Source organism: Hipposideros armiger, unplaced genomic scaffold (assembly GCF_001890085.2).
Source record: "Hipposideros armiger isolate ML-2016 unplaced genomic scaffold, ASM189008v1 scaffold_547, whole genome shotgun sequence".
Lineage (NCBI taxonomy): Eukaryota > Metazoa > Chordata > Mammalia > Chiroptera > Hipposideridae > Hipposideros > Hipposideros armiger.
The window spans coordinates 10,871-19,010 of record NW_017731897.1 but is presented as its reverse complement, the minus strand read 5'-3'; positions in this window follow the sequence as shown (position 1 = coordinate 19,010).

Genomic DNA, 8,140 nt, shown 5'->3' with positions numbered 1-8,140 from the left:
AATTCATGAAATGCTCTTTGAACCCAAAATCCATAATTTTAGTGCTTATGTTTTCTTCTATGCAGTTTATTGTTTCAGGTCTTATATTTAGGTCTTTGATCTGTTTTAGTTGATTTTGGTACCTGGTGAGAGATAGTAGTCTAGTTTCATTCTTTTGCATGTGGCTTTCCAATTCTCCCAGCATCATTTATTGAGGAGGCTGTCTTTTCTCCATTGTATGTTTTTGGCTTCTTTGTTGAAAATTATCTGTCCATATTTATGTGGGTTCATTTATGGGTTCTCAATTCTATTCCATTGGTCTGCGTGTCTGTTTTTCTGCCAATACAATACTGTTTGGATTATTGTTGCCCCGTAGTACAAGCTGAAGTCAGGGAGTGTGATACCTCCAGCACTGGTCTTTTTTCTAAGGATTGCTTCAGCTATTCGGGGTCTTTTGTGGTTTTATACAAATCTGATGACTTTCTTGGTCTCTTTCTTTAAAAAATGCCATTGGGATTTTGATGGGGATTGCATTAAATCTGTACATTGCTTTGAGCAGTATGGCATTTTAACTAAGTTGATTCTTCCAGTTCATGAACACAGAATGCTTTTTCATTTTTGTGTCTTTTTCAATTTCTTTAAACATGTTATAGTTTTCAGCATATAGGTCTTTCACATCCTTGGTTAAGTTTATTCATAGGTATTTTATTCTTTTTGTTGTGGTATTTTATTCTTTTGTTGCAATTGCAAAAAAAATTAAAAAAAATTTTTTTTCTGAAATTTCATTGTTAAAATATAGGAATGCAATGGACTTTTGTACATTGATTTTGTAGCCAGCAACGTTACTGTATTCATTTATTGTTTCTAATTGCTTTGTGGTGGAGTCTTTATTGTTTTCTATATATTGCATCATGTTATCTGCATAAAGTGAACATTTAACTTTTTCATTCCCTATTTGGATTCTTTTCACTTGGCTAATTGCTCTGGCTAGGACTTCCAATACTATCTTGAAAAGCAGAGGTGATAGACGACAGCCCTGTCATGTTCCTGAAGGTAGAGCAAAGAGCTTCAGGTTTTCCCCGTTAATTATATTAGCTGAGGGTTTGTCATCTATGGCCTTTATTATGTTAAGGTATTTTGCTTCTATACCCATTTTATTTAAGTGTTTTAATAATAAATGGATGTTGTATCTTGTCAAACACTTTTTCTGCATCTATTGATATAATCATATAATTTTTGTCCTTTATTTTGTTAACGTGATATATCACATTGATCGATTTGCATATGTTGAACCATTCTTGTCCCCTGGGATGGTTCCCTGGCCCCACTTGGTCGTGATGTATAATATTTTTAATGTGTTGTTGCATTTGATTTGCTAGAATTTTGTTTAGGGTTTTTGCATCTGTATTCATCAGAGATATTGGTCTGTAATTTTCTTTTTTTGTGTTACCCTATCAGGTTTTGGTATCAGGGTAATGTTGGCCTCATAGAATGAGTTAGGGAGTATTGTTCCTTCTTCATTTTTTTTGGAAGAGTTTGAGTAGGACAAGTATTAGATCCTCTTTGAATAAACATTCAGAGAGGTAGAATTCACTAGTGAAGCAATCTGGTCCCGGACTTTTGCTTTGGAAAAAGTTTTGGATGACTGATTCAATTTCCTTACTGATGATTTGTCTATTTAGATTTTCCAATTCTTTGTGACTCAGCCTAGGAAGGCTATATATTTCTAAGAACATGTCCATTCTTCTAGGTTATTGAATTTGGTGGCATATAGCCCTTCACAGTATTCTTGGATAATCCTTTGTATTTCCATGGAATCCATGGTAATTTCTCTTTCATTTCTAATTTTGTTTATTTTGTCTTTTCTCTTTTTATCTTAGTGAGTTTAGCCAAGGGTTTGTCAATTTTATTAATCTTTTCAAAGAACCAGCTTTTTGTTACATTAATATTTTCTATTGTCTTTTTGTTTTCTATTTCATTTATTAATGCTCTGATTTTTATTGTTTTCTTCCTTCTGCTGACTTTGGGTTTCATTAGTTCTTCTTTTTCTAGTTCTTAACAGTGTAACATGAGGTTATTTATCTGGGAGTTTTCTTGTTTCTTGAGATAGGCTTATAATGATATAAATTTTCCTCTTAAAACTGCTTTTGCTGCATCCCCAAAATTTTGGTAGGATGTATTTTCATTCTCCTTTGTTTCTATGTATCTTTTGATCTCTCCTCTTATTTCTTCTTTCACCCAGTCATTCTTTAAAAGTATGTTGTTTAATCTCCACATATTTGTGTTTTTTCTGCTTTCTTTTTGCAGTTGATATTTAATTTCAAAGCCTTGTGAAAAGAAAATATGCTTGGTATGATTTCAATCCTCTTAAATTTGCTGAGGCTAGTTTTCTGTCCCAATATATGGTCTATCCTTGAGAATGTTCCATGTACACTAGAAAAGAATGTATATTCTGATGTTTTAGGATGAAGTGCTTTATAGATGTCAATTATGTCCATTTTATCTAGTTTGTCATTTAGGGCTGATATTTCTTTATTTATTTTCTGTTTGGATGACCTATCCATGGCTGTCAATGATGTATTTAGGTTCCACTATAATTGTGTTTTGGTCCCTTTAGTTTCGTTAGAAGTTGCTTTGTATATTTCAGTGCTCCCTGATTAGGAGCATAAATATTGATGACTGTTCTGTCTTCTTGTTTTACAGTCTCCTCTTATCATTATGAAATGTCCATCTTTGTCTCTTGTTACCTTTTTTATTCTGAAGTCTGTTTCATCTAATATCAGTATAGCTACACCTGTTTTTCTCTGAATACCATTTGCTTGGCATGTCAATTTCCACCCTTTCACTTTGAGTCTGTATTTGTCCTTTTAACTGAGATGTGTCTCTTGGAGGCAGCATATGGTTGGGCTTAGTTTTTTTATCCAATCTACTACTCTGTGCCTTTTTATTGGTGAGTTCAGTCATCACATTTAGGAGTATTATTGATATATGAGGATTTTCTATCATTCTATCTTTGGTTTTCTGGTAGTACTGTGTCTCCATTGTTTCTTTGCCTTTTTGTTGTTGTCTATTATTTCAGTGTGGTAGTATTCTATGATTTTTCCCTATGTTTTTTCTTTTTTCATGTTATGTATTTCAGTTCTGGTCGTTTTTTTTTTCTGAGTGGTTACCATTAAGTTTATGTAAAAGAAAGTTTCATATTTAGAGTATTCATTTTCTTCAGCATGCTTACTTTCTCCATTCCTTTGTGCTGGTTCAGACCTTCACTGTCTCCCCTTTTACATTTTTATTGTCACAAATTATTCCTACTTATGCTGTGAGTTATTTTCTGCACTGCAGTAGTAAGTTGTCTTTTTCCTTTTTTTTAAAGGGTTTTTTTTTCTTCTTTACCCTGTATGCTATATTTAAGTGTATAGTGTCTTATTTGGTATAGGGGTTGCCATTTCCTGCTTCTGCCTGTTTGTAATACTGCTCATGGCGTTGTATTCTTTTGCTTTTTGGTTTCAGGTCGGATAGCCTCTGTCAGTATTTCTTGTAGTGCAGGTCGTGTGTTAGAAAATTCCCTCAGCTTTTGTATGTCTGGAAAGGCCTTTATTCTTCCTTCATATCTAAAAGATAGCTTTGCTGGATATATTATTCTTGGCTCATAGTTTCTCTCTTTCAATAGTTTGAATATTTGATTCCACTCCCTTCTGGCTTGTAGTTTCTGCTGAAAAACCTGATGATAATCTAATGGGCTTTCCTTTGTAGGTTACTGTCCTCTTTTCCCTGGCTGCCTTGAGGGTTCTTTCGGTGTTGTTAATTTTTGGCTGCATCAATGCAATGTGCCTTGGAGACGGCCTGTTGGAATTGAGGTATTAGGTGTTTTATTTGCTTCTTGGATTCGATCCAGTTCTTTCCACTCATTCGGGAAGTTCTCATCAACTATTTGTTTGAATATACTCTCTGTTCCCTTCTCCCTTTCTTCTCCTTCTGGTATGCCCATTATTCTTATATTGCTCATTCTGATGGAGTCAGAAAGTTCTTGTACAGCTCTTCTTTCATTTCTTTTAATTCTCAAGTCTCTCTCTTCTTTGATCTGTGTCTTTTCAAGATTTATATCTTTGATATCACTGATTCTTTCTTCCATCTGGTCAGCTCTACTATCTAAGCTGGCTATTTCATTCTTCATTTCTTTTATTGAGTTCTTAATCTCCAGAAATTCTGTTTGGTTCTTTTTAAAAATTTCAATCTTTTTGCTAAAATGTTCATTTTGTTCTTTGATTGTTTCTGAGTTCATTAAACTGCCTGTCTGATTTTCTTGCACCTCATTGAGGTTTTTCAGAACTGCAGTCTTGAATGCTTTGTCATTTAAGTCACATATTTCTATGTCTTCATGTTTATTTTCTGGAGACTTTTTGTTTTCTTTCTGAGCTGCCTTGTTACCTTGGTTATTCATGGCAATTAATGAATCATTATTTCTCTTCCTAGGCATCTGCAGGAGTGGTTTCTGCAACAGGTTGGTTAGAAGTTGTCTTTCTTTTGCTTTTCAGTAAGTATTGGTAGAATGCTTTATTTTTTTCTCCTACTGCAGCCTGTTATTCTCTCTCACACTGTAGTGTTATATTTTCTCTGCACTGTTCCAACTTCTCATACAATGCAGGAATTCCCTGGAAGGTGGGCTTCTCCTCTGTGAGCAAGTCACCTGGTTCTCAGGGCACCGCCTCTATTGGGGGATGTGGAAAGCTTCTGAAATTCTGAAGTTCTTCCTGCACCAGATTCAGGGCCTGTGTGTTTCATCAGCTCTGTTTACCCCTGTAGGGGTCCACCAGATAGGTGGGAGCAAGGGCAGGGTGGGTTGTGAGAGGTGGTTCTGAGCAATGACAGCAACCACCAGCACAGCTAGTCCTGCACCCAAGCCTTTCTCCCCTTTGCTGGGACTAGTTGGGTTGTGAGTTTATGGCTGTGGGCCGCAGTTCACAGTACTAAAAGTATTCCGTTCTTTTGATCTGATGCTGCTACTGTTCCACTTCTAGCGCTGGGCAGGTGGGGGTGGAGTGAGCTCTGGGAAAGTGGGGAGGAGGCAGCTATGCTCCATCCTCTGCTTGACAGTGAGGGCTTAAACTGCCATTTTCACCCTTCTTCCCTCAGTCTTTGCTTCTAGGTCTCTGCCGTGAGCCTTGGGTTCAGCCGTGTTATATGCTGATCCCTCAGGTGGGACTGTGGGCCATAAGGGGAGCGCTAGCAGTCTGATTCTTCCCTCTCCCATGACTGCTGTAGCTCCAAAGTGTAGGGAGCTCGAAACTCCGAGCTCTGGTCTGCATTCTGCAACCGCATCTCTACTCTTCCCTGTTCTCCCCTGCTCACCCAATTTGCCCACCTTTAGATGATTTCAGTTGCATGTCTCTTAGTCTAGCCTGTCTGCTGTGCAGGGAGTCCTTTGTGGAATTATAGTTGTTCAATTTGTTGTAAATTACAGGGGAGATTTCAAGAAGCTCACCTCACGCTGCCATTACTATGACATCATCCCATAAGTGGCATTAAAATCCTTTGTGTCACCGCTTTAATAGCCCCTGCTCTGATCTCATGTCCCCATTTGTGTCCCACCCCTAGACCAGGTACTTGTTTTAATAACAGCACTTTATTACCAATGACACTATCAAATTGGCCCCTTATCTAATAGAACATGTATACTAGAAACACTTGAGACTCACTTTTTTCTCTATATATTTTGCTTAGACAAATTTTCTGAGACAATTTATGCTTGAATTCTTTTCCTGAACCCAGTACTATATATGATAATTGAGTCTCAGATATGTAAAATATATTCTTGGCTCCAGCTAAATGAAGTCCCTCCCTGGGAATGCAGATAAGACATAGGAAACATTTTTCTTCCCACAGCATGCATGAATTCTGTTATATGGGGCTGGTGTCAGATTATGGTTGAATGTCTATATCAAATTAATGTGATACACTGCAGTAGCTTTCCATTTGTAGATGAGTTGCAGTGTTCTAGGGAGGAAGATATGTTTAATTTCCTCCAGAATCATTGCTTGCAAGGAAGAGAAACCTGTTTGAGATCATTCAAATGACAAAAAAAGGGAGTTATGGAGAAGGAGCAGTGTTGTAAAATTATGTGATAGACAGATTGATTCACTTGCAAAATCATAAGAGGCTTAGGTTTCCCTCCACTTATTTCTGGACTGTATTCCTTTGCTTAACCATGTCCTTACATGGCCTGAGGTTTAGATGAACTCATAGAACTAGAGCCCACCCTGATGTATATCATGGAATAATCAGGAAAGGAACTCTTTTTGGTTGCCAACCAGCCAATTCACTGGTTCTACTTAGTGCCATGTTGACTTCTGGCAGTCAGGTTTGGTCCGGGAGTGGTGTCATCTAGGGCAAACCTGTCTGCCAATACCCATTCCTTTGGTGCTGGAGAGTGAAGAATTTCCCAGAAGAAGAAATTCTGAGTCAGAAAGACAGGCAACCAGGCTTGGGTGGTACACTGGAAGGAAAGGGGCAGAGTACCCCCAAGGTACTGGGAAGATTTTTAGCTCCGCCATGGAGGGAAATGTATAAATGGCCAAAAGGGTCTGTGTCAAAAAGGAATTTGAAGGTTTAGCAACAGAATTTTGCAGGTGAAAACATAGTTCATCTTGTATTTTTAACTTAAATCAATATCACAATGCTGGACCATTAAACTTAAAGTATATTTAGATCACAGATTGAATTTTTGTCCCTGAGCAGCAACATGATCTGTGAGAACAGGGCAAGGAGCCAGGAGATTCCAGTTCTCCTTGCCCCTGCAGTGGCACTGGGTCACCTTGAGAACCCTGTTCTTTTTTTTTTTTTTTAAGATTTTTATTGGGGAATTGGGGGGATGGGAACAGTGCTGGGGAATTGGGGGAAGGGGAACAGACAAGCTGCTGTTGTTTTGTTCTTCAGTCTAGTTGTGGAGGATGTTGCTTCACTGGCCCAAGTTGGCACCATCATTGCACTCTTCCCTGGCGAGGCAGATCAGTCGCTGGCTTCTGGACGGCTACTCACAGCGGCTGCCGGCTGCTCACGCTGGCTGTTGGCTACATACGGTAGCCCATGGCAACCCACTGCCACAGGGGCTGCAGCCTACGCCATCGCCGGGGACTCAAGGCAGCCGAGCTCCAGGTTGAGCTGCTGTTCAGCATCTTAGCTGTGGAGGGCAGTGTCACTGGCCCTCATATGTGGGATCTGAACCAGGGCCCTCTGGCATCCCAAGCCAGTTCTTAACCATCGTGCCACTTGGCCGGCCCAAGAACCCTGTTCTTAACTGCTCTAGAGTTCAGTTATTTTTTTCCAAACAAGAGGATAAGACGTATCATGGATTTGAAAATGGAAATGACTTAGGATATTATGTCTTTGTGGATGACCTTATCTTAGAACCAATTTTGACTGGAGAAATGTTTTGATGGAGAAGGAAATGAAGCAAGGAATGGGGTTTGGCTGGGGATAAACCTGGCTGCAATGTGCCTGTGACACTGCACATCACAGTGTGCTGAGAGGCATGGCCAGTATTCACCTAATAGTGTTTTACTGGTGGGCTGTTAAAGTCACAGTAATCTTCTGGATTGATGTTACTTAATGAATAAAGTCCAAGGTAAAGAAAATGTCATGTTTTAAGAGTCCATTAGCTTGCAGCAAATCCCCAGCTAGGGTTGGGAGTTGTATAGGGAAAGGTTCTTTTGGGGGAGAAAACTGACAGCTTCAGTCATTTGAGCATCCCTCCAGGGCAGTCCTGAAATAAGTTCTGACTATCTGGATTTGGGCCAAAGTTTATAGGTTAAGGGCTCAGTCCCTCTAAACACTGCCATAAGCTCGGGCCCAAGGTCATGTGTACTTCTGACCAACTAGCTACAAATTTGGGGTTCTCACTATTCCCTCAGGTTCAATAATTCAATAGACTACTCAGAATTCTGAAAAGTGCTATAGTTAAAATTACATCGTGCCACTCGGCTGGCCCAACAATTCATGGCTCTTGCATCACGACAATGCACAAGCTCACACGTCACTGCCTGTGAGGGAGTTTTTAGCCAGCAAACAAATAAATGTATTGAAACACTCTCCCTACTCACCTGATCTGGCCCCCAATGACTTCTTTCTTTACCTGAAGATAAAGGAAATATTGAAAGAAAGACATTTG